This window comes from Mycteria americana, chromosome 22 (genome assembly GCF_035582795.1).
Source record: "Mycteria americana isolate JAX WOST 10 ecotype Jacksonville Zoo and Gardens chromosome 22, USCA_MyAme_1.0, whole genome shotgun sequence".
Lineage (NCBI taxonomy): Eukaryota > Metazoa > Chordata > Aves > Ciconiiformes > Ciconiidae > Mycteria > Mycteria americana.
In genome coordinates, this window is record NC_134386.1 from 4,865,899 (window position 1) to 4,889,995 (window position 24,097).

The window sequence follows — 24,097 nt, forward strand, 5'->3', positions numbered from 1 at the left end:
CTGTTTAGTATGGAATTATCCTTGTATTCGGAATGCTTTGCAGAACACATAAAAAAATACGCTATGGCTAGATGCATACAGTGTAATAGTTAACACAACAAAGTGGGAAAACTTGCCCAAGTATCACTAACTGGGCATATACTTTAGGGTTTTTCACAACCTGGTGTTCTTATGCCTTCTGTGATGATTCTTTTTGGGGAAGGATATTTTACTCTTTCCATGATCCAGAAAAAATGATTAACAGCTCAGCTCCTCTGGGACTGGAGGTAGGAAGGTAAGTGGTGGATTGCAGGTTGTAAGGGGAGTTATGGGTGACTGCAAACAGTTATTGACTGAGCAAAGGCAAAGTCAGTATCTCTTTAAAGGGATGATAAATCTTGTTCATTGGAACAGAACCCTATTGTTTCATCTACTCGGTGTTACTTAATTCAAACAGTGCGTGGGGCCGGGGGGGATTTCTATCTAACCGCACACATTCCCACCAGCATCTGGCAGGGGAGGGGAAAGAAGAAGAGACTAGACTGTGAGGGAGGAGAGCTACTGAGCTTCTTGGCTTGTGGTAGCCAATTGGGATGTGCAGCTAGAAACAAAAAAATCCTTTTAAAAGGCCTGTGGTGCCCAGGATATTATATTTTGATAGGCAACCAGGAAAAATAAGGCAATTGTAGAGACTGTGTCACATATGTGACTAGGTAAGATGCGTTGCTTCTTGGGGACGGAACTTGGACAGTGTTGGGTTCAGTGTTTGGGTAAAAAGCAAAAGGCCAGAATTACACTGTACCAAAATTGCAAGGGCTACCATTTTTCTATCTTACTGGCCTCTAAGGGGTAGTGATTAGTCTGTTCAGGTCTTGTTGTGCTTCTTTCAGCCAGTCATAACAGAGACTTTCTCCTGTGATGATTGTAACAGTGCTGAGCTCTCAACATGGATGCTAAGCTCAATTAATTTGTTAAGTGCTTTGCTCTTTGGATGAAAACTGAATTTTAAGTATTGCTCTGTTGAATTCCATCTTTCTTTGCCATCCATGCTGAGGGTATCCAGATGCATTTCAGACTGATAGATTCTCAGCGTGTTTCTTGCTGTGCTGTTCTGTATGGATTATTTTTACATCCTCTTAATTCCAGCACTCCATGTGCTTCTTATACAGAGGATCTGCAAAAACTGTAGAGACTAAGAGAGGAGATCCCTACGGTAAATGCTGACCTTCATTAAAGTGCCAGAGTTTCATTTCGTTTATGCAGGAATTTGAAAGTAACAGATTATAGCAGTAGGAGAGGAAGAGGTCAAGTGAATGTAGTTCAAGAGGCTGGGCTCAGGTCCTCGCTGTGCAATACCTTTTGGTCCGACAGTGAACAAGTCACTTACTGAGCCTGTAATCCTCATTATACAGAGGGGAACGTCCCACTGTTTGTTCAGATGATGTAAAGCTTTAGATAAGTACCATATATTTGCTATTAACAGGAAATTGGTTCTTTAGTTCTTTCTGGTGTTGCCCTACAAATAGGAATAATTTCTGCTGGTTTTGTTGAGGAACGGGGCGTTGGGACTGCGACAGAGGCATGCAAACATGTAGCTGCAATAGTGATGTGAGGTAACCATCGTGGCAATGGCTTCCTGTATCAGCTTACCACTTCCTCCTGATATTTCACCTGATTTTGGTGGTCTAATTATTGGATGTCTGAGACTGATGCCCCTCCTATAGGCAATGAAGAGAAATAGCCTCTCTGGCGAGCACTGTGTCGTATCTACCCAGGACACCTCAGGAATACTTGTTTCTCTTCACTGACTGCAGATGGGGCCTCTGTGTCTAGCTTAGACTTAAATCCTAACAGTTGTCGTTGGGACAGGAATTTGACCTGTTGTCCCCATTAACACTCCTACCAAAGTTCAGGATGAAGCGGGGCCTGGCTTAGTCTTACAGCCAACCTCAGAGTTTCACAAGGACATAGAGGCTTGTCATGGTTGTAGGTAGCTGGGAACAGGCGTGCGACGCTCCTCCAGGCTTGCCTTTCCAGTGCTGGGTTATTTCATACCCATGGATGCCATAGCCAGCTTCCACTGTGCTCTCTGCATGTATTGTGTGGTGCGTTTGCTTGGCAGACCTGATACCCTGCTATGATAGTGGATTTAGTTGGTTGGAAGCTGCCAACAAGCTGTCATCCTCATACTAACAGATGTTTCCATTCTTTTAAAACCCATTAGGTAGACAATTGATTGTTCTCTCTTTCCTACTGGGGCTCTGTTGGACTAGCACAAACTGGGCAAACTTTCCTGGATATATTTTCCAGCAAGTGGGGGCTTGGCAGGAAGTTCCCCACAATATGGAAAGAATCTGAATAGACTTATCTTTTGAGAACAGTGACAATGCTCAGCATCCTTGTACCAGCTGCACCCTTCTGCTGTCTACTGGTGCTTGTTGTGCTGTAAGACCTTAGCATCTGTCTCTTCTCTGAAGACCTGAATCCTTGGCATATCATCCGCTGGGGAGTATAGATGACCTATGTCTCTGTGCAGAATGGGTGGTTCCCTTAAATTTGAAATCTCTAACAGACATCAAACTGTAATAAGGTTAGGGTTAGGAAACCAAATCTAGGTAATGGTGCTTTGCTTCCATAAGTTCTGCTGTGCTGGACTTGCTGTCTGAGAAGACTGGGAACTGACAAATTTACATGAGGTCTTAATCTGCTTCACTGGACACAAATAGGAGAGAAATTCCCCCAAGTTTAGATGTCTAAGTTGTCATCTGGGCATTTCCTTTCACACAGTCTCAGAATCTCCTAATTGCCATGGGAGGGAATAGGTATGTTAGTTTGCAGCTCATGTGACCCACTGCAGCATGAGCTGAGCTGCACCTTACAAGTGCATTTCTATTCACTGACTAAGGATCGTTGTGGATGCATAAAATTAAGTGAGATCACCCCTGCCCTAAGGGTAGCAAGCAATCATTACCTGACATCTTGCATGTTCTCTCCCATTCCCAGGAGCAATTTATAACCATAGCTCTAATTCTGCTCACTGCTGAGTGACTCCACTGATATCATTAGAAAAGATGTGTGGAAAATCTCATCCTTTGGGACCTCGTTTCTTTCTGCCTTTGAAGAGATGCAAACAATGGAAATAAAGAGTAATAGATGTAGATATCGGAATTACAATGCAGTTATTAAAGACCAGAATCTTGCCAGGGGTATGTTTTTTTGTATAGAAATTAAGATGATCACAGGAACACCAAGTTAAACGGAACAGTCGTGAATGAAACCTCACAAAAGGAAGACATCTGTATTTCTACACCTCCTCAGGGAAGTAAAGAATTATGAGAATAGATAATCCGCTACCCTCATTTTTGTATTGCTTCCTTCATGCCATTCCGCTGTATTAACTATGTTGTCTGCCCAGGAAAGACAATAAATATTCTCTTTGAAATAAAATATACTGCCAAAACAGTGGTGATGTCTTGGGTTTCTGAGGTGCCCTGGGTGACTGAGGGAGAGATTGCATTTGAAAGGTGCAAAGGGAGGCAGCATAGAAAGCATTGATGGGCGCTGCTGATTCTGTCTTGCAAATGGGCTCAAAGGACCCGTTGGTCATGATTGAAGGAATTGGCAGTTTGCTTCATAATTCTTCCTTATTCTTGGACAGCAGAGTTTGTTTTTATCTCATGCTCTAGTCTGTCGTCTGTCTTCACCAACTGCTGACTGTCTTTGGCATCAGGGAGTTATAGTTAAGAAGAATGATGTTTTGAAATGTGTGCGAGGACAGAGTTAGCAGCGAAGAGTGTGGAACTGCTGAAAGATGAGATTTAAAACTGTGATACTGAACCTGTACTGGCTTTGCTGACATAGGTCTGTGCAGCTCATTACCTGCTCTGTGATGCCAAGAGTCTTTCTGCAGAGACTAGACTCCTCTTTGTGCTGAACCGTGTGCAAACAGAAAGGGGAAAGGAAATCATGATCCTTGGCCATGAATTTAACATACCCAGCTTCATTTGGAGACTGTTAAAACTTAAGCAAGTTAGCTCAAGGACCATATGTTGTGAAGCATAAGCAATCCTGTGAAGCTCAAAGAAGGGTTGCTCGTAAACTGGTTCATTTGTATCCAGCAGGCGAGCAAACCATCTGGAAGCCTCACCCAGAAAAGCATCTCTTCCATTCCCAATGGAAAGATGTGTGATATAGCTCCAACAGCTCAGTATGGATGATATGTATTATTAATTTGACATCTTCTTTTGCCTAACGAGGAAGTACAAGCTATATATCTAGGTCTTTTTAGTTCGTCGTATCCATACAACCTAGATGACCAGCTTCTTTCTAGATGGACATCCGTGTACTGTGTTGCCAAAGTCATGTGTTGCTTCTCTTCTACTCAAGTGGAAGCACCAAAAAAAAAAAGTTCACGTTGAGACTTGTGAAGTGTCTTACTCTGAATTCCAAAAGTTGGCACAAAATTCCTGGTCACTTGAAAACATATGTATGTGTTGCACCTGTGTAGATTCTAGGAAGCACCTGCCATGCTCTTCACAAATTATTTTTACATTGAACTCTTTGGGTTTCTAACTGCTCAGCTGGTGCTAGAATTACTCGGAAGACAAATGTTCAGCAAAAGCAGATGCCTTGTTCAGGAAGCTTCTACTTCCTGAAGGACTATTTTTATCTTGTTGATGGGCAGGAACTTAAGCCATGTTTTATGAACCATTGAAACAAATTGGTGTCCATTCATCCCTCCTTGGTGTGGCAAGTTCACTCCTGAGGTCAATTCTGTTTTTCTCGTGGTATTTTTGCTGCTGCTGGATGCCAGACAATTGATTTGTGTGTGCTATGAAAATGTCAAAATGAGCAGAAAATATTTATTATTGTTTTAAGTGCCAAAAATTTACTTGGCTCTAGGAGAAATGAAATGAAGGCAGTGCCTGAGCAGAATAGGTTACTAGGTAATAAATGGAAGAGAAGAGAGCACATTCTAGGAATTCAAACAAGGAGTTCCATGGAGGAGATGTAATGCTTCATGCAAATTGTTTAGGTTCATATTTGTGCTGGAAAGGGGACAGGAAAGGGTCTGTCTTTTGTATTCATGTCTCTATATTCAAGCAAGAGCGGAACATGACTAGGAAACTAACTCCTTTGATAATGCCACTTACCAGATGGCCCATTAGTGATACGGCTAGATCTCCCACAGCACACACTTCAAACAGATCACAAATCTGGGAAATTAATTTCCCATCCTCTGTGTAGGGAGACAGATTCAAGGAGCAGGTCAGTAGGGGCAGGCAAGAATGGGAGACAAAGAACATTTCCATTGTCTGTAACTGGGATAAAATAGGTCTGGGGAACTGCACTGATAACTGAGACCAACCTGTCAAGTAAGTATGTTTCAAAGAAATGAAAAATAGGTGGTTGGATGCTTCACTAGAATTGACTGATTTCTCCAACAGGGCCATTTGCTTCCTTTGAAAGGAAGACATTAGGATTGCTGCTTTGAATGTTGATGCTTGCAAAGTGTACCCAGCAAACGAAAGCTTTTGGGAACATGCATTAGATTCAAAGATGAATGAACAGTCAGACAGGACCGACTAATACCTGCTGAGAGGAGACTGACTTGAAGCAATGAAGCCCTGTCACACAAAAAGGATGTAAATCACAGCTGGAGAATTGATTTATTTGGACTTTTGTGGCTGCTTCTGCATGGCGGATGGCCCTGCAGTTTTGGTAGGGGGCTATCTTGCGTGGGGAAGTGCGTATTGTGGGGTGGGCTTCAGGAGCAAATGTCATGCTTGCAGAAAATGGTCAGTGAAGCCTTTTGAAACTTCACATATGGTGAGGTTGATTTCTAAATGAAAATCAGAACCAGCTCTGATCTTTAAACTTTGTAACTGGTGTCCCTGTTACTTGCCCTTTATCTTTGTCACGTCAAGCAGTTCCTTTGACAGTATCATCTTCACATTAGCTGTCTACACTTTGTCCATGTTATCTGATATTTGAAGTGAATATACTATTTGGGGATAGTTCTCTCAGTAGATCAGACTATTTTAAGCTACAAAGCTTCTATGAGAAGTAGAACTGAATATTTCATCTCAAGTATAAGTAAGTCACTGAGTTCTTATTGTAAATATCCTCTCCTGCAATGTTGTATAGAGAGTGAGAAATTAAATCCTTTAAGCTCTTGGTACTGATAGCTTATGCCTCATCCTAAATTGGCCTTGGCATAGAGAGTACGGGGGGATGGTGCAACTATGAACATAATGTTGTCACATTAATTTTTTTTTTTTTTTTAAAAAAAAAAAAAGGCAGAGGTTGCAGTTGTCGTCTTTGTGCCAAGCACGCAAGATGGTTACAAACAAATCCTTTATTCTGATTTCCATCACTGAAAATGAATTCTGAAGGTCAAAAGATTAGTAAATACTGGAGTTGAAAAGTTTTTTCTAGTTAAAAATCTTAAAATTATAGAATTGTAATTCACCAAATGCAAAACAACGGAAGAGGAGGTTAAAGGATGAGAGCAAAAACCAAAGTGTTGTCTTTGGGAATTTTTTGTTTGTTTGCAGGGAGGGGGAGGCTGTTTCTAAAGTCTGGAGATAAACTTCTATTTTTAAGTCAAGTCAGACAAGAACATCCAAGAAATCCATAACGAGGTCATGAAGTGCAAGATTGCTACTTCCAGTAGCGATCTGCCCATGCACAGCAGTGTTGTGTGCAGGGCCTGGAGTCAGCGGGGTAAAATCAGCCCTGCTGACTGGGGCTGTGGACACCCAACAGACCTGGGGGGGTCTGGGAGATGCAAGTTCAAGATCCAGCTCCAGCTGCCTGATCAGAGCAGACGCAAGCTTGGAGGTCCCTTGATGTGAGATGTGTGGGTTCTTTTCCCCTGGTTTGGAGTGTGAAGTTTACAAAATGCAATTATCTGGCAGAGCAATAATGTCCAGCAGGAGGCCCTGCAATTAAATCCTGGTCAATAAATGTCTTGCAAGTGTGTTCCCTAATTCCTGGAATACGGGTGACCAGAGGGAGTAGGTGAAAAGTGAGGGCAGAGGATAGAAGGGCAGTGGGGGGGAACTGTCTTTTGACAAGTTTTTGAAGGCCTCAGTTTTTTCTTCATTTCTTTTGGAGCAAAAATTTATTTGAGGCCCTCATTTTATCTCGTAATTTTTTTTCTCTTTTATTTCTACTTGGCACAAGAAAGCATTCTTGAAAGAAGCACTATCTTGAGTCTCTTGGAAGGAAACCTAGCATTAACATTTCGTTTATTAAATAGTCCATACTCAAGGTGAAATAGAATCTTGTAGGAGAAGTAGGATGCAATTGGATAGCAAATGGATATATTGAGCTCACTGTTTTCGGTAGGATTCCTCTCTTTAGGAGAAGAATTATTGCACTACTTTGTTTTTTAAAAAAAACGAAAGAAAAGAAAATCTATATTTTAGTCTCTTGACAGTTTATTGGAAATTTCTCATAAAGGATGGAAATTTCCCTGGGCTTGTCAGCCTCCTTTGAGAAGGCCAAAAGCTCATCATGGTGATCTGACATGTGGCACAAAATGTGAACAAAAACCAGACGTCACTTGTTTTGCTGCTGGTACAGCCAGGCCCAGAATCTTTTTTTGCAGAGGTTCACTGACACCTAAATGCTTTTGAACAGTCTAATCCAGGTCTGGTCTTTGAGAAGCCTTTAGATCTCCATCCTTTCCTTTGGCTGATGTAGCATTCTTCTGATAGGCTTGGCAGGAATGAATATGCACCTGCACTCGACATCTTCAATGCATAGTCCAGAATTTCACCTTCAAGATGGCTTCATCAGCAATTTAAAATGTCAGATTTTGCACAGAAGTAGCTGACGCTCAGGAAGGGTGAAGTTGGAGGCATTCAGATTTAGGAAGAAAGCCTTGCTGAAGGATTATCTTGGCCAATTGTATCTCCTCACTTTAAAATTGTTGCTTGGAACAGCAGCCAAGGTAACAAACACTAACAACGTGGCAGTGTTGTGCATCCTGGACATTGGTCTTCCAGGCAGTTGGTGCAACAGAAGAACAGCAGCGGAGTGGGGAGATGGGAGTGAAGAGTCAGCTGTGTTGAGTGCCAGTTGCAACCACCAGTGCTGGGCTAATAATAACTTGGAGTAGAGAAGTGCAGTCAGATTTCCACAAAACCTTCGCTAAAGTAGTACTTAAATATTTTGATGAAAAGTGAGGGCTTTCAAGAGGGAATCAGTCATTTTCAGAAAGTTCACTGTGCAGAACATGAACCCTTTTTTTCTGCATGCAGATTTTTCCCCAGTGAGGTGTGTGTGTTTGTGTGGGTTTTTTTGTTGTGCTTTGTGGGTGGGTTGTTTGTTTGTTTTTAAACAACTTAAGGTTCGTTCTGTAAAAACATTCCTGAAAAATTTGTTGCTGGATAGGACCCTGAACATGTGCTGTTTTTTAGTCCTGGTCTTTTACTTTTTACTCTTTTTTAGACTTTTGCTAGAGGGAGGAAATCAAAGATGGGTAGAAAATAAAGTGTAGAAATGTAGAAAATGCAAATTCCATATTTTGTGGAAATGGTAAAAGAAAAAAAGCCATCAAAACCTTCTATTTATAAACTGGAACTGCTTGTCAGAGACTCTTCAAGATGCTTTTAGACATGCTAGCTCTCTGGCAGCAAGAATTCCCCCACAAATATACATGATGAGAGGATAAAAAGAGCTATGAAACCTATTCTTTTATTCTCACATGTTGTTCAGTGTGCATTGTTGCTAACGTGTCATTCGCTATTTCAAAATCAGCAATTTATTCAGTGACTTCGGGCTGTTATCGCTGTGTGTAAATTGTACCTGTTGCTGAATATCTTGGAGAAAGGTACATTAGAATCCCAAGTGGGATGTGTTGCACTTCCCTGTAGCTCCAGAAAACTGTTGAGTCTGGCTTTTCAGCTTATGTGCAGAACTAGAATGCAATTGCCTGGGGAAAATGTCGCAGAATTGGCCTTTCCACTCTGCAGTCCTGATTGTCCTGAGCAGAAGACACAGACCTGTCTTGGAGTGAAGCGGGTGCAAAGAGGAGTGTATGCTGGACTTCTGCTCCTCTTCCTTGACTCCTAAACTAAGCTTTATAAAAAGGCATAACTTGGAATAAACCAAGGGCAGAATTAAGTAACATCCCGCAATAAGCCTTGCCTGTTGCTTAAGGGGCAAATCTTGCCTCCCCTCTCCCAGACAAGAGCATTTACAGGCATGTTGGGGGTATGTACCTCCCCCCCTGCCACATGAACTCAGTCCTCAGACAGTCCCTCTTCCAGCCCCCCTCAGTCTTTTTCCCCTTGTGAACTGCCTGTGTGAAATGCTGGAAAAGCAGTTTACAAAATTGCTGAACCGACACAACTCAGGTGAGGGGCAAAATAGTAAACGCACCCTGCTAGAAATCTGATCTGTCTTAGACCAGCTCCCAGACACCACAGGGGCTCCTGCTTCCACATCCAGAGACTGCTGGAGTCAATAGCTCTGATTCAATTTCTGTTGGCCTTTGGTTAAATTTCAGAAGTAGCTCACACCTGCGCTATGTTAACTCTCTTTTTTTTTTTTTTTTTTTTTTTTTTTTTAAATTGCTTCTAGGAAGAACGATGCCACGTACATTCATCTGGCACCAGGGGAAAGAGACCCATCCTAATTATTTTGCTCTGTCAGCTGATTAGGACAAACAGAGTAAGAATATAAGGCAGTGAAATCTTCCTGTGCTTCATGGCCCTAGTACTCCTCTTGCATACCCCATGCGTGAGCATATGCAGATCTACTTTGTGCTGCATGCTTGCTGGGATCTAGGCATAAGAGCAAGGTTATTCATCAGAGAACCGTGTCTTGGTAGGCTGGAGTTTAGTGGCTTGGTGCCAACCAACAAACTCATGAACCACACCACTTCCTTCCTAGCCATGGTAGCAGGAGACATTAAGGACTACCAGGCAGTCGCACGGAGAGGAGAAAAGGGATGATTTCAAGTCACAGCCATGCTTTTCCTCTGTGCCATGAGTTCTGGCCCCATGCTGTATGACTTCCAGCTCTTAATCGGGAAATTTAGCAGAACATGTAATGGTGTAACTAGATGGTATGTTTACATTGGTTAATTGAAAGTACTTTTCCCTGGAGGCTAATTACAGTGCAAGCCATTAAATCACAATTAGGATTTGAATATCCAAACCATTATGAATACTGTTTCTGGAAAAGGAAGTGCAGTGCTTATGGCTGGCCCCAGCTAGGTACTTACATTGCAGTTTTGTGCAAGAATACAGAATCTGGTTGCTTTTCTCAACTAGTGACGTGGCTTAGCAAATCTCAGGTATCAGCCACAGCTGGTGGCAGATATTATACTTCTGAGAAAGTCAATTCATTCTCTCAAAGACTGTACGCCTTTCTAAATACTATGGTAGTAAGTGCGCTAATGGAAAACCTTAGATTCTTTCATCTGCTGGAACCAGCTGATTCTTCAAAGTATAATGCTTTAAGGAAAGCATTTCTGATACTATAGAGTATTCTGATACTACACAAGGCTACTGGCCTTGCATTGTTATTTGTGTGATTGGACATTGGAGAAAAAATTCTGTCCTTGACCTCATGACACTGCAGCTTGATGATCTTTTATTTCTCAGTTAAACAGTGTCCTGACATACAAGTGCACTGAAACAGATGAGTTTGGCCCTTTGGCTCATCTGTGTTCTATAAAAATTTCTCTCTTATCACAGCATACATATTGATATCTGTGTAGGCCAATGACTGCTGATACAGTCAGTAGAAGGAAGGATACTACTGGTTGTTGGACAGAGAAAGCTATGGTTCTTAAATCTGGTCTTCCAACTCTGTGTTTGACATCCCTGCTAAATCCGATATGTAAAAGTAAAAATCCAGCAGTTTCTATAGCCTAAAGTGAAACCAGGAACTTACAAAATCTTTATGGATGTGATAGGAGCACAGAGGTAAGGCAGAGCTGCTGCATTTAGCAGCAATCCCGAGTTACGTGGTTACTGGGGTATAATCAGAGCTAGAAATTTCTGTCAGTTGGTGTGTGAATAGTTGAGGAAGAAGGACAGATCTGAGTGCATGTGGATAGATCACCGCTGGCTTTTGCTGCAGAATATTGCTGTTGTGTCATATTAAATCTCTAACACTCTTTTTTTCACTGAAGGAAGCTCAAGGATACAGTTGGACTGAGCTTCAGATTGCACTCTCATGTCTGCTATGGAGTCAATCCTGTTCTACACCGCTGCAGTTCCACTGAATCATTAATGCTATGGCTCAGTCTGGGGTCTAGTACTCAGCTCTTGGGTTTGTGTTTTGGTTTTTAGTGATCTATCTGTAATATCAGGAATAGGTATTGCAATAAAGATGTTAAATACAGGGCATCTAACTTCAAAGGTTCACCTGAAGCAAGAATGTCTACAGTGCAACAAAAAAAGAAAATAAATATGAATTATTTTTTACCATTTAAAGTTTGAGATGTAATCTAGCAAGCTGGCAGATACTTTTTTTTTTTTTTTTAACTAAGAAACAAATATTCTTCCCTAACTAAGGGTCAAATCCTAAATCAAGTAGGAATATAGCATGGACCAAATACTCTGTGTGCTTTCTTTTGCTCTAAAACCAATTAGTTGTCACCTAGGCTTTCTAATAGTCTTATTCTAGCTATTGAGCATTGCTGAGCAGATGAGGTGGGGAAGGCAAAGGATACGCCCAGTTCCAAAAGACCACCATTACTAAGCTGAAAAGCTGAAGGATCTGAGATTTGGGGTTTGCTGTGGTTATTGTGAAGGATTCAAATGCCATCTGCCTCCCCTGGACACGTGTGTGTGGTGCATGCATGCTACGTGGAGAAGGCAGGTGGGCAGATTACCTACACTGAGCTCAGGGTTGTGTTGCTGGAGGTTGAGAGTGAAGACCCTGAGAGGATTTAGTCACCAGACAGTTAGTATGAGTCAAGTAGCCAGGCCAAGATAGGAGACACCAGGAAACTGGCATCTAAGCTGCTACCCCAGCCTTGCTGTCACACTAACAAGAGGGTGATGAACTTTTCTTGGAGGTTTCTAGAAAGGAGAGCTAATGACTTTGGAGTTTTGGAAGCTTTCTTTGAATTACAACCTTCCTTTCTATTTGTGTTCTCTGCTGATGACTGTAATTCTCTTTTCTTTATGTGAAGGGATAATTTGATGGTTGAGTATAGAAAGTTACGAGTGACATGCTAAAGAAGTAAACAGCGGTGGTGACGATATTGCAAGCTAATTTTGCAGGAGCTGATGGTACTGTGCTTCAATACAGAGGAAAGTTTGTTTTGTGTATGTGTTTGTGTGTGTGTATATATATATATATATTTTTTTTTTAAGACAAGCTGTAAGTATAAAAAGCTACCAGTGACTCCTGGAAACCTGAGAAACAATCTGAGCCTCATTTCTTATTTCTGACTGTAGTCAGGAATAACATAATTGTTACAAGTGGTTTACAAGTCAGATTTAGACTCTTTTCCTCCAAGTGCTGCTCTTGTTTCTGGCATTGTCTCAGTTTCCCTTTTGGATGAGATAGAGCTCCACTGAGACGGTTTTCCCGTAGATACTTCTGTCCCTTTCTGCTCATCGTGGGTTGTTATTCCTGACAATGCCTGATCGTTACTGCTGTGGGGAAGGCCCAGTCCGGCCCTGGGGTCAGCAGTCAGCTGCTCTGTGGCACTAAAAGGTTATGTGGATGTTATTCGGGCTCATCCACGCTGGTGTTGCAGATTGGTAGCTGAAGACAAGAACTGTTTGTGCTTTCAGTGGCAACAGAAAGCAAATCCTTAGCGTGAACTCAACTGAATTTCTTAGACAAGCTCCCAGTGAATGTGGAACTGGGATTTGATTTTAATTTTTCTTGAGTAACTAACAATACTGTTCTATCACAGTCATTGCTATTAGCCAGTAATTACAAGCCCGTAATGTTAAAACAGCATCTTAAATCCAGTTTAATATTAATCTGTGTCAAATTTACAATGATAGCAGGCTTGTCTTACGAAGGAATATTGATGTAATTATCCCCTTGCAGGAATACAATACTGTAATGCAACAAGCAGAGATTTTCTTTAGAGGAAAGGAGGGGTGTAACCAGCTCTATAGCATTGCTGTTTTTATAGATTTTGTTTATGCATGTTCCCTTGGTTTTCCTTTCACTGACAGAGTGGTTCAGGTTAGAGAAAAAAGTTTGGTTCATTCCTCCAAATTTCTAGGGATATACCTTAAATACTAGGATTTGAGGAAATTAATTCCTACATAATCTTTGAGCAAAAGGAAGAAGCTGAAGCGGAAAACATTGGAACTGCCTACTTCCCCCTCCCTCCATCTTCTTCTGTCTTAGTTCTGTCTTAGTTCACCTTCCAACCTCTTTGGCAAAGAGGGATATTGGAGCCCTCTACACAGGGGCATGGGTTCAGCTGAGCAGTGGGGCTGAAGGTAACTCCTCTGCTCAGTCAGCATTTCTGTGCAGGAGAGTTGGTTCTTGCAAAACGGAACTTTGATGTGGGAAAATATCAATACATCAAAAGCTGACAAACTAAACCAGCTTTGATTTTCCTGCCAGGAAACAATCCAACAAATTGTACTGTGTTGATTTAGGCATCAGCCTGGACCTGAATTGTCTCAGTAGCACATGGAAGTTGTAGGGTTCTTGATTGTGTGCCTCCTGATTTTTTTTTTTAATTTATTTTTTATTTTTTAAACTGCATTTTGGGTAGAACTCCTCTACCAAAAGCAATCTTCTGTCCTACGCTGTGGTCATGAGATGTCCATGATGCAATTTAGTCACCAGAAAGCATCGTGATGAATAATACAAACTATAAGTGGTTCTGCTGCTGTGTTTGGCAAGGAAAGGGGAAGAGACATCAAAGCCAATATGCACCAACATCCCCGAACAGAAATTCCCATTCTAAGCTTCTCATCACGCCAGGACTTTTTGCATTTTAAAATGTTAAAATACCACTGTTCTTTCCACAGGAAGGGAATTTTGCTTCTCAGTTTACAGCTGCTTTCATGTTGGTTTGTTCAAACTTTCCCACTTCCTGGTGGAGTAAACACAACGGTGCTGATGGTACTGCAGTCACAGAAAACAAGTGAGGTTTTCCTGAGAGCTTCAGGGGGAGGAAAGTGAGACAGTTACCGCTGCCTAGCGCAAAGGGCAACGGGACCAGGATAAATATTAGCTTCAGTCAGTAGGCCCTAGTCACTGATATTTATCTTTCTGGAGCCTCTTTACAGACAAATTTCTTTATAAATGTGAGAATAAGTACATACAGAGATGGCAGAGGCAAAATTCTTCAGTAAGAACTTCTTTGACAGAAAATGGAATAAGGACTTCCTTGACTGTTTGAAAATGTTCATGGAAAGTGTTTGTTTTTCTCCATTTATACTGGGAAGTCTGAACATCAAATTTTCTTACGTTTTCTGCCACGCATGGGATACAGTAACAAGCAAAGAAGAAAAGGTGGGAATACTTCTCTATGCCACTAACTGTCCAGCTTGTATATCCAGAATTTGCACAGAGAACCAAAGCTTAAATGGATGTGACCCCAATTGATTTTTCCTTTCTTGAGAATTCAGTCTCAGATTGTAAAATCTGATTCAATAACAACAGTTTCTGATCATCTCAGGAAGCATTAGGTATATTATTTCTGCCTTTATTCTTTGATATATGACCTTTCTTTCCTCTTTAAAAGGAATGAAGTTCAATTAGTCTTCATTCACCAAGTGTTCCATGTTGCCCTGTATTGGAACCTTGGCCTCGTCAATATTTACCGTTTCATAGACTGCTGTTTTTGTTGCTGAATTAGCAATTATTTGAGTTTTTCCTCTGAGTCGGTGATAGAACTATTTACTAATGTTTGACAAAACCAAGGGGTGAGGGAGTGTGGGATGCAGGGGGGATCGGAAATATTCAAGATTTTGGCTTGTTAAAGCCCAAAGGTCTGTAAGGTGCAGCTATTTTGAATCGTTTGGCTTGTGCAGCATGTGGCTGGCTGGGCTGTGACCCGTCTGGGTGCACTCCCACATCCGACACTGCACAGCTCTATAATCTAATTAAGGAAAGAGCAGGAGTGAGGGAACCTCAGCTCCAGCAAGCTCTCCTGTCTCTTGATGTTTTTTGTTATTTCCAGTTGGTCTGTGGGACTGCAATTCTTCCATCAGGGATTTCTTTGGTGATTTGCATTGCCTCCGTGAATCTACATTTCAGGAGTGAGAGTGCAGCTACAGCGAGAGTGGATTTGTTAACATGGCACCTAAAAATAAATAAATTACAATTACTTCCCTTTTCAAAGGAGACATTAAAAGTAAATCCAATAGAAGACTCACTGGGTACCTAGGTGCCAGACGCGTGTAAAAATACATATATTTCACAGCTGTATTGAATAGGAAATGCTTTTTTTTTTTTTTTAAAAGATGCAGGGTACCAGTCAACAGGCCTTTAGGTGGCTGACAAGTAGTGGGCTTACAAAAATCACCACCCCCATTCACGCCACAGAAACAAGGGAGTTCTTAATGATGAGTATTAATGCAATTATTATTCAAGGTATGAATCCAGCTGCCCCTTCTTGTCACAAGAGCGCTATTTCCCCATAAGAGCTCCATTGATAGTGTCCTAGCATCTGCTGAGACCCATCCTAAGTACGATTAATTATCATTATATTTCTGTCTAGTTTATAATGGGGCACAGAGCAATATGAGTCCTGGAGCAGGTAATGTTTCAAAATAAAATAATACAAATTAAATGCAACGTGGATGTTGCAGCACGTCAAATTATATTTGTGTGGCTGCCAGAAGAAGCAGCTGTGATAAATGATGGTAGAAAATAAAGATGCCCAAACATTTGCAACAGAGGTATTGTCAATGATCTCCAAGGCAAAAAGACCAGGAACCAAGGAGCTGCAAATACTGCAGGTGCTGGTGGCAGAGGTAGGAGAGGCGCGGACTTAGAGATGTTTCGGTCAATGCAACTCAGGAGTGGGGATGGCCATCTGCATGTTGGGGCAGGGATAATCAATAAACATTAAAAAATTGCTCATTCTAAAAACATTAGTAGTACAAGCTCTCTTGTAGGTATGTCTGTAGGCCAACAGGATGGTGGTATAGGTTTCTTAAGAGAAAGGGGACATGTCAGGCTTCTGGGCCACAGTTATGAACAGTATAAAAAGCTGAGTCTACACCTTTGCTTGGCTGTTCTCCATTCAGTTAAACCTGAAACAGGGTTGATTGCATTGAATTAATTCTATGCCAACCTTATCCATTGTTTATAAAGAAAATTTAAGAGACATAAAGGGCTTTAAGGATAATAAAAATAGGTTAACATTGAATTTTACTACCATGCTTTGGAAGGATGCTTCCCACTCTGGTTGTTGAAAATGAGTTAATGTGCCAGCTTCCCTGGACTATTTCTCCAATTTTATTCATTTTTGATTTAAATGGAATGACTTGAGCAGCATCTGCCTGTTGGTAACTTCCCCAAAGGATGCCAATGGAAACTAGACTTTCCTACCCTACCGTGAAGTGAGGTTACCCAGGGCAAAGCAAAATCATTTTTATATACCTCTCTATAGGCCTGCTTTAGGCTTTGCTAAAAACAAGATTCTTAGGGAAGCAATAAATATTTCTGATTTCAGGTTACAAGGTCCCAGGTTCAGTTCCTCCTGCTAGAAATCTGGTTACAGTCAGCATCTCTAGCATCACCTGTCAGTAAAAGCACAGTAGTCCACGAAAAGTCTTCAGTGCCTTCAGTTATTACATGCAGTGCAGGTATGTGGCTTTTTCTCCATTCTACAATCACACATGCACTTGAGCACACTGAGATACCTGTGTGGTACTTGGCCTCCTGTTTGGATTGCTGCCTGCTTCTTGGACTTACCTTTTTCAATACCAGGCAGCTTCAAGGCAGTGTACCTGTCTTATGAGTAACTGTGCTGACCACAAAAATCAGGTTGCTCTCTGCAGAAGGACAGAGACTCTGTATGCCCTGACCCCTATGGTGCACACATAGGAGTGAAGCATTACTGCTGCTTTGTGTTCCTATTGATTCCATGAATAAATGATGGGCTCCTTGGAATGATGAAGTGGTAACTATAGTTTCCTTAAGGGTATAAGTGCCAAGCTAAATATTTAAAGCCCGCATAAATAATTGAAGTATCAGCCTCTCCTCAACAGAAGGAGATTGGGTTTATAATTTTGTTTCTCCCTGAATGATCTCCTGCCTTCTTGGTGCAGAAAACTCATCTGGGAACCACAAATTATTTAGAAGGTTGTGCCGCTGTGTTTATTTTTGTACCAAAACCAGATTTGTGTGACTTCTGCAAGTGTATCGGCAAAGCATTTTAGTATTTCTCTGACACATAATAGCATGGGTGGGTGCGCTTATAAACCAGGGAGCACCTTGCTAAGGTTCAAATAGTCAAATCCTTAATGCTCTGCCATTTGGGCTTTTTATTTCTTTATGGATTTTATGACAGACAGGGAACTTGGTGCCCTTAAGAGTCTCATCTTCATGGTGGCAAAAGGTTTTCTTAATTATTCTTTAATAAACCTTGTCAAAATTAAAGGGAACACGAAGAAGGGAGATCACATTGCCACAGGGTTGAGGGGAATATCAGAAGACTTGAAGTGAAGGCTGGGAAGACACAGGGAGGGTTTACTCCCCCCCCCCCCCCCCCCCCCCCCCCCCGAAAAGGCTAATTTTGGCTGCGAGGAGGGGGTTAACACAAATGGCAGAGTTCAGTAGAAAGCAGGATGTGGAGGAGGATAATCTGGGAAACAGTTTTAGAGGTACATCCCATCTAGGCCTCGAGTTATATAAGGCTCGTGGGCAGGGAGCTCTGGAAGGTAGGTTTCCTATCTGCTCCCTGCTGTTACGTTATCTTAATTATCTTTGTGAGGAGGAGCAGCATGTCTTCTTTGAGAAGACAAAAATTTAACAGTGTCAGCATCCCAGGTGAATCTACCACCTCCTATGAGTCAATACCCTGGCTCCCAAATGCTTTTAAAGCCATATACCTCTGAACAAGGCAGAACAAAGCATTAAAAATAGTAGAAAGGTCCATAGGCTCTGGACAAGTGCTGTTCTTTTACTTCTTGCTTATTAGGTGAGTTTAATAAAGGAGGTGGTGTTTTTTCCTGCTTTTCAGCATTTTCTGAATTGGCACTGGGTTCTCGCTAGCTGAGCCGCAGAAAGCTCCTCTAGAAACTTTTTGTGCTATCAGTCTGCTGGATTTTATTTGAGATCTTCTGAGGAGAGGTTTTCTCAGGTGGTTTGCTAAGAAGCCATGCATAACTAGCATTACACTGAAGGATAAATATCCTCATTATGCTACCATTTGGCAGCACTTTGCTAAAGACAGCAAGATATTTTATGCTTTGCTGTAATAGGCCTAGAAAGAGAAAAACTGTAAGCCTGCTGAGATCCCTCCCTTGCAGCTTGTATAAATTCTGCAAACAAAATGAGAATTTGGACATTTGGATAAGTAAGTATAGTAAACCTGTAAGAGTTTGCTGTAACAGAGGTCAGGTGGGTCTTGCTAACAAAGCACTTGACTTTGAGAGCCACTTCTTCATGCTATTTGTTTGTAATGTAGGAGGTAGAGACAGTATGGGGTCCAGTGAGTGTCCTTGTAAGACATTAATGAAGTCAGGCTGTGTATTCCAAATGTTTGCTAAGTTAATCTTTACAGTGGGTTCCTCTAGTGATATTATAATGCAAGTGTAAGTGTAACCAACAGAGGAAGATATATGAGAAATACTGTGAAGTACATAACAAGTAGATAGAGTTTACTGATGCATATATAAATTCCCATGGTCTGGGGATACAAGCAGAGTAGCTAGAGACAGGAGAACCATTCTGCTAAGATGAGATCTTTGACACATCCTTTAAACTGTTTCTGTCAAGTCAGAGAGAAAACTATTGAGTATAGAAACTGCTAAGTGCATGGCTTGGATGAGAAACTTCTATTGTGAACATTACCGAGGGGTATAAACTATGTATTTTGACGTTTTGAACCATGGAAATGTATAATAGTTCTTATAGTAACTTTCATAATCTCCATATAACTCCGATGAAGAATGAATCTAATAAAGATCAGGTGTTTAACCATCCTGTCATTTTCTTACAGTTCAGAGGTCTGAAAGCAATCAGGAAAAATTGAATTGAATGTAAATATATGTATTGTTATTCAGTCTATATTATTATGTGTGGTAAAAGGTAGAAGAGGTGAAAGGTACTTTCTATCTCAAATTAAGTTTAACAAACCTTTCATAGGAATCAGCGGGAATTTACACGAATGCCCTGAGTTATGAATTGTGGAGCTCTGCAGTGGATAGTGTCACTGAACCTTCACTCCTGTGTGGGACAGAAATCTCTCATATATGGGTAGGGAGACATTGCTGGAGCCAGTACAGGGCTCCACTATCCCAGTTACATTTGCTGGTGAACCCGAGTCGGAGGTGTGAGCTGCTTCTGCAGGTATAACTGAGTGGCTGCAAGAGAAGCGACTGTATTATGGAGGGACACAGTCTTGCTGGCTTTTGCATACTGAGATGGGCAATCATAGCATGTGGCAAGTGTAGCTTTGGGTGCGGATAGCATAAGCTTGCCCCAGGATCCTTTGTATTTCCCATGAGAACTATGCAATCCATGATGAAAACCGTGCTGCTGTGTCTTCATTGCCGACACTAGCCAAGGCATCTGGGTGGAGGCTAATCTGTGGTTAGCTAACTGTGCTTATGTTTTCAGCTGCAAAGGGCTTGTCTTCTACAGGTAAAGCCATTCTTGGTCTGCTATTTTGGACCAGCCACGTGTTAACTCCCATATTTCAAATGTCTTTTTAAAAAAGTTTTATTTCTGTTTAAAACTGATGCTTAATAAACACAACTAGTGTGGAAAGTTGTGGTAGCAGAGCTCATCTGTGAGGGAAGTTAGAGCTAACACCTAAAAATCCTCTCCTTAAAGCCTTAAAAATGGCCTTGCAAAGGTCTCTAAGTGATATATTTAAACTGCTGGGGCTTCCCTGTCCAGCCTTGTCCCTCTTGATTTTATTGCATTTTCTAATCACCTGAAGCTCTCTGTGTAAAATCATGAGAGCTGAGCTCTCAGTATTATCTTCCTGACTCAGGAACAACAGGTATAAATGGCACAGAACAGTAGCTTAGTCAAGCTGTTTGGTGGCTCTCTTGGGTGAGCTGAGGCCTTTGGAAATACATTGCTGATAGTGTGTAATTGCTTTCTGAATTGGTCTTTTGGAGAGAGTAATTGTATTATAGGAGCTACTGAACCTCACCGCATGATCTTGCAAAGAAGTGCTAAGCTGATCGATTCCCTTTCATGAAGTACGCTCGTCATTCAATAAGCGCTGCTGCAATGTACCCTTCTTAGCCGAGGCTCTCTACTTTTTAATCCTCCACTACTGCATTACCAGCCACTCCTCCAGAGCTGTGACTTTTTTGTTTTGTTTTGTTTCATGTTGGAGTTTAACTCTTAATCTCCACCTCTCCCATTTCAGGTAAAGCTGGAGTATGCAGAGTTTTCATCTGGTATGGAGTTTTCATGCAGACAGACCCTTTTCTAAGGAAAACTATGTTTTCTTACTTTGAACTAGTCAGTAAAGCCCATAATGGGAAACTTCACAAATTTCTTTGGTATTATTCAGATCGTCTTGATTCCATCGGAAATACACAACCTCCCCCAAGCAACACTCCAGCCTAGGAACACAACATAGAAACCCATGGATAATTGATTTTGCTCATGGAAATTCTGCATGCTTTGGCTAATTCGGAGATATGCAACCCTCTTGCTCATGCATATTCTGGATCAAAGTCTAGAGATTTGCTACTCACGGGCACGGAGCCCTACCCTGCTTGGGAGGGCCACCAGTGAGCCCTGCATGGTTTCAAGCTGTACAGCTCCTTCAGATATTGTCATTCATGGATTACACTGAGCAGTTTTTAGTTGTTGTGGTTTAACCCGGCAGGCAGCTAAACACCACACAGCCCTTCACTCCCTCCTTCCCCCAGTGGAATGGGGGAGAGAATTGGGGGGAAAAAAAAAGTCAAATTTGTGGCTTGAGATAAAGACAGTTTAATAGGACAGAAAAGGAAGGGAAAATAATACAAATAATAATAATGATAAAAGAATGTACAAAACAAGCGATGCACAATGCAGTTGCTCACCACCCACTGACCGATGCCCATCCCATCCCATCCCTGAGCAGCGATCGCTGCCCCCCCCGGCCAACTCCTCCAGTTTCTGTACTGAGCATGACGCCCTATGGTATGGAATAGCCCTTTGGGCAGTTTGGATCAGCTGTCCTGGCTGTGCCCCCTCCCAGCTTCTTGCTGGCAGAGCATGGGAAGCTGAAAAGTCCTTGACCAGTGTAAGCACTGCTCAGCCACAACTAAACCATCAGTGTGTAATCACATTATTTTCATACTAAATCCAAAACACAGCACTAAACCAGCTACTGGGAAGAAAAGTAACTATCCTAGCTGAAACCAGGACAAGTTTTTCTGATGAGTTGGGGAAGAATTTGTTTCCAAAATAGATGCACACTATTCCAAGGAGGAGTCATTAGGTGCTGCGCTTCTTTGGTTTTGATTGTCTGCCATTATTTCTTTTATGTTGCTTTGATTTGATTATTCCAGCCGATGTAGAGCTGTAGATTCTTTATTGCTCTGATTGCATGATGTTGTGTTTTCTCTTGCTTTAATAAGAGGCTTGCCAATTTGTTTTTCATGATTCATCTCTGGATGTCTTGAGGCCTCTTATTTTTGATGAGAATTTCACAGCTTATATTTTCCCAGTGTTTAGGATGAATGCTTATTAAGCTTATCATGGTCCTTAGGCATCAGCTCAGCAAGACACCTAAGCATGTGCCTGATTTTTAGCATATGAGTACTTCCAGTGATTTCAAGGAGATTTACTACACATATCTTTAAAGATAGATACAACCATATGTAATGTGCTGAACTGGGGCCTTTGTTCTTTATAGAACAGCTTCTGAAATAACAAATTGCAGCTTTGGCATTGTCTTGGGAATGGTTTCTTCATGTGGTGTTTGAGATTTGCCAGACTCAGTCACTCAGAAATCACGAGTCTACGTTCCCCTACCATTCATGACATGGATTGAACAATCAAGAAATATTTTAAAAGAGAAACTGTTGGAATCTTTCTTTCTATTTGGTTAAGGGTTGAGTTTCTTTCAAAATCATCAAGTATAAAAATTAAGCATTTAAAATGAAATGCAGAAGACTTAATTTAATTTCATATCTCTAGGAGCCAGGGTATTAAGAAAAACACAAACTGTGATTCTCAATAGAGGGAATTTTGTCCAGGTCCCATCTCCAGGGAGTTTTAGGACTTTTCAGTGAAATCTTGAGTTGTCAAAAAATCAACTTTTCCCAGAAGCATACCAGTTTTAGTGAAAGATTGTCAATTGAGAGAAGTGGTTACCTCTAAGTCAGGGACAATGTTTGACTGCATCTAAGCTATATTTTAGATAAAGGTATTGAGACCAAACTTGCCAACCACTCAGACTGTTGAACCTCAGAAATATCTTTGGGGAAGGTTTCAGTGAGCAAAATAAGTAATCCATAGGGAAACTTTAAATATGGCCAAAATATCAGAGTACACGTAACTCTGTTTCTGCCTACGTATGAATGTGTTTCCCATCCATCTTGGAGAGGGAACCAGAGATTTGACAAGTTGGCTTGGAGTCTGCTGTAGAAAGGACCAAGTATCTCACAGGGATAGAGATGATGTATGTAATTTGTAGGTGGAGCAGCATGGTCTCAAGTGCATCTAGGCTCCCCAGAACTAATGGTAGCCATGACAGCATGATTCAGTTCTAAGTTCTCGAGATGCCTGTGCTGTTACAAAATACTCAGTCTTGCTATAATCATGCACTAGTGTCCCCTGGCCCTGTAACAGAGAAGAAAATAGCTTTCCCATTCTGCAGGAATTTTGCGAGCTCAAAAGTTACCTTGTTCTATGTTGGGATGAACCTGAGTCTTTTAATTTCTTTTTCTCTTAATGGTGAAAGACACTCACTGAGCCCAAGATAGAGGATGTTGCTCTGCGATGTGGAAAGTAAACATCCAGGAACATAGTAGTTTGACAACTCTTATGCTGGTTCCTTTACAATGATTTCCACTTCTTGCCTGCTGACATAAATCCACTCCAATTAGTGGTAGAATTTACGTGTGGCTCGTTCCTGTCAGCAGTCAGTACCCCAGTCAGTAGGCTCATGGGTTCTCTCTAGCTTTGTACTGAGAATTATGAGCTAGCCAAATGCTTTTATAGGTGAATTGAACCTTCCTCTTTTTTTGGGTTGGGTTCCCCACCCTTTCACTTCCATAGGCAGATGTTGGATTTTTTTTACCTTCTTGTGTGATTTATGAAGGCTGTTGGTATTATTTTTGCTGTAGAGGAAAAAGAAGGGGAAAAAAAGGTAAATTACAAACACAAAGTAATTTAATTTATATGATAGAGCTTTACAGAAAAAACAAAACAAAAACAAAAGAAAAGCTAGTGGCTAAAGAATTGTCAGTTGACTGATGCCAATTAGTTATCTTGTGTAAGAGAAACAACCTTATCAGTGTACTTGGTTTAATACAAATTCCCTTGTCTTTGCCTTTCTAGGGATGGAGTATTTAGAACAACCGCATGACAACAGCAGTTAGAAAAAACCCAATCAAAACACCTCCCCCCCCCTCCCCCTCAAAAAACAAAGGGCTGGCGACTCTAAGCATACTTCAGATGTTTCTACTGATTGCACACAAACCATGATCTGTAAAAGTATTCAAAATATCTCTCTTATTGATGCCACAAACATTGGTGTGGTCTTGGCATCTGGGCACTGCCGGGGGCATTTCCATCAGCACAGCCTCCGATTCATCTGTGCCCCCCCCTCCACCCAATCCAAAATAAAACAAAGCCTCCTGGGGAGGTATGTGCCAGTGATCAAAAGAAGGCTCCATAATAAGAATTCTGTTTAGAGCTAATGAGACAGTAATTGTGGTTTAATTAAATACCAGCTGATTGCTATCCCTGCATATTTACTGGAGGCAATGGCAGCTGCTGAGCTACAGCCTGTGAATTACCAACT

At 41.4% G+C, this 24,097-nt stretch overlaps 1 protein-coding gene and 1 long non-coding RNA gene across 3 annotated transcripts in view; both read left to right on the forward strand.

Annotated features, from left to right (window-relative positions):
* The window catches only part of LOC142419888 (acid-sensing ion channel 2), a 523,294-nt gene that overhangs the window by 155,006 nt on the left and 344,191 nt on the right, over window positions 1–24,097 (forward strand). The window lies entirely within an intron of this gene.
* Window positions 1–24,097, forward strand: part of LOC142419890 (uncharacterized) — a 116,685-nt gene that overhangs the window by 2,320 nt on the left and 90,268 nt on the right. Inside the window, exon 3 of the long non-coding RNA XR_012778662.1 lies at window positions 16,619–16,751. This is a non-coding gene — a long non-coding RNA (uncharacterized LOC142419890). The remainder of the gene's footprint in view (window positions 1–16,618; window positions 16,752–24,097) is intronic.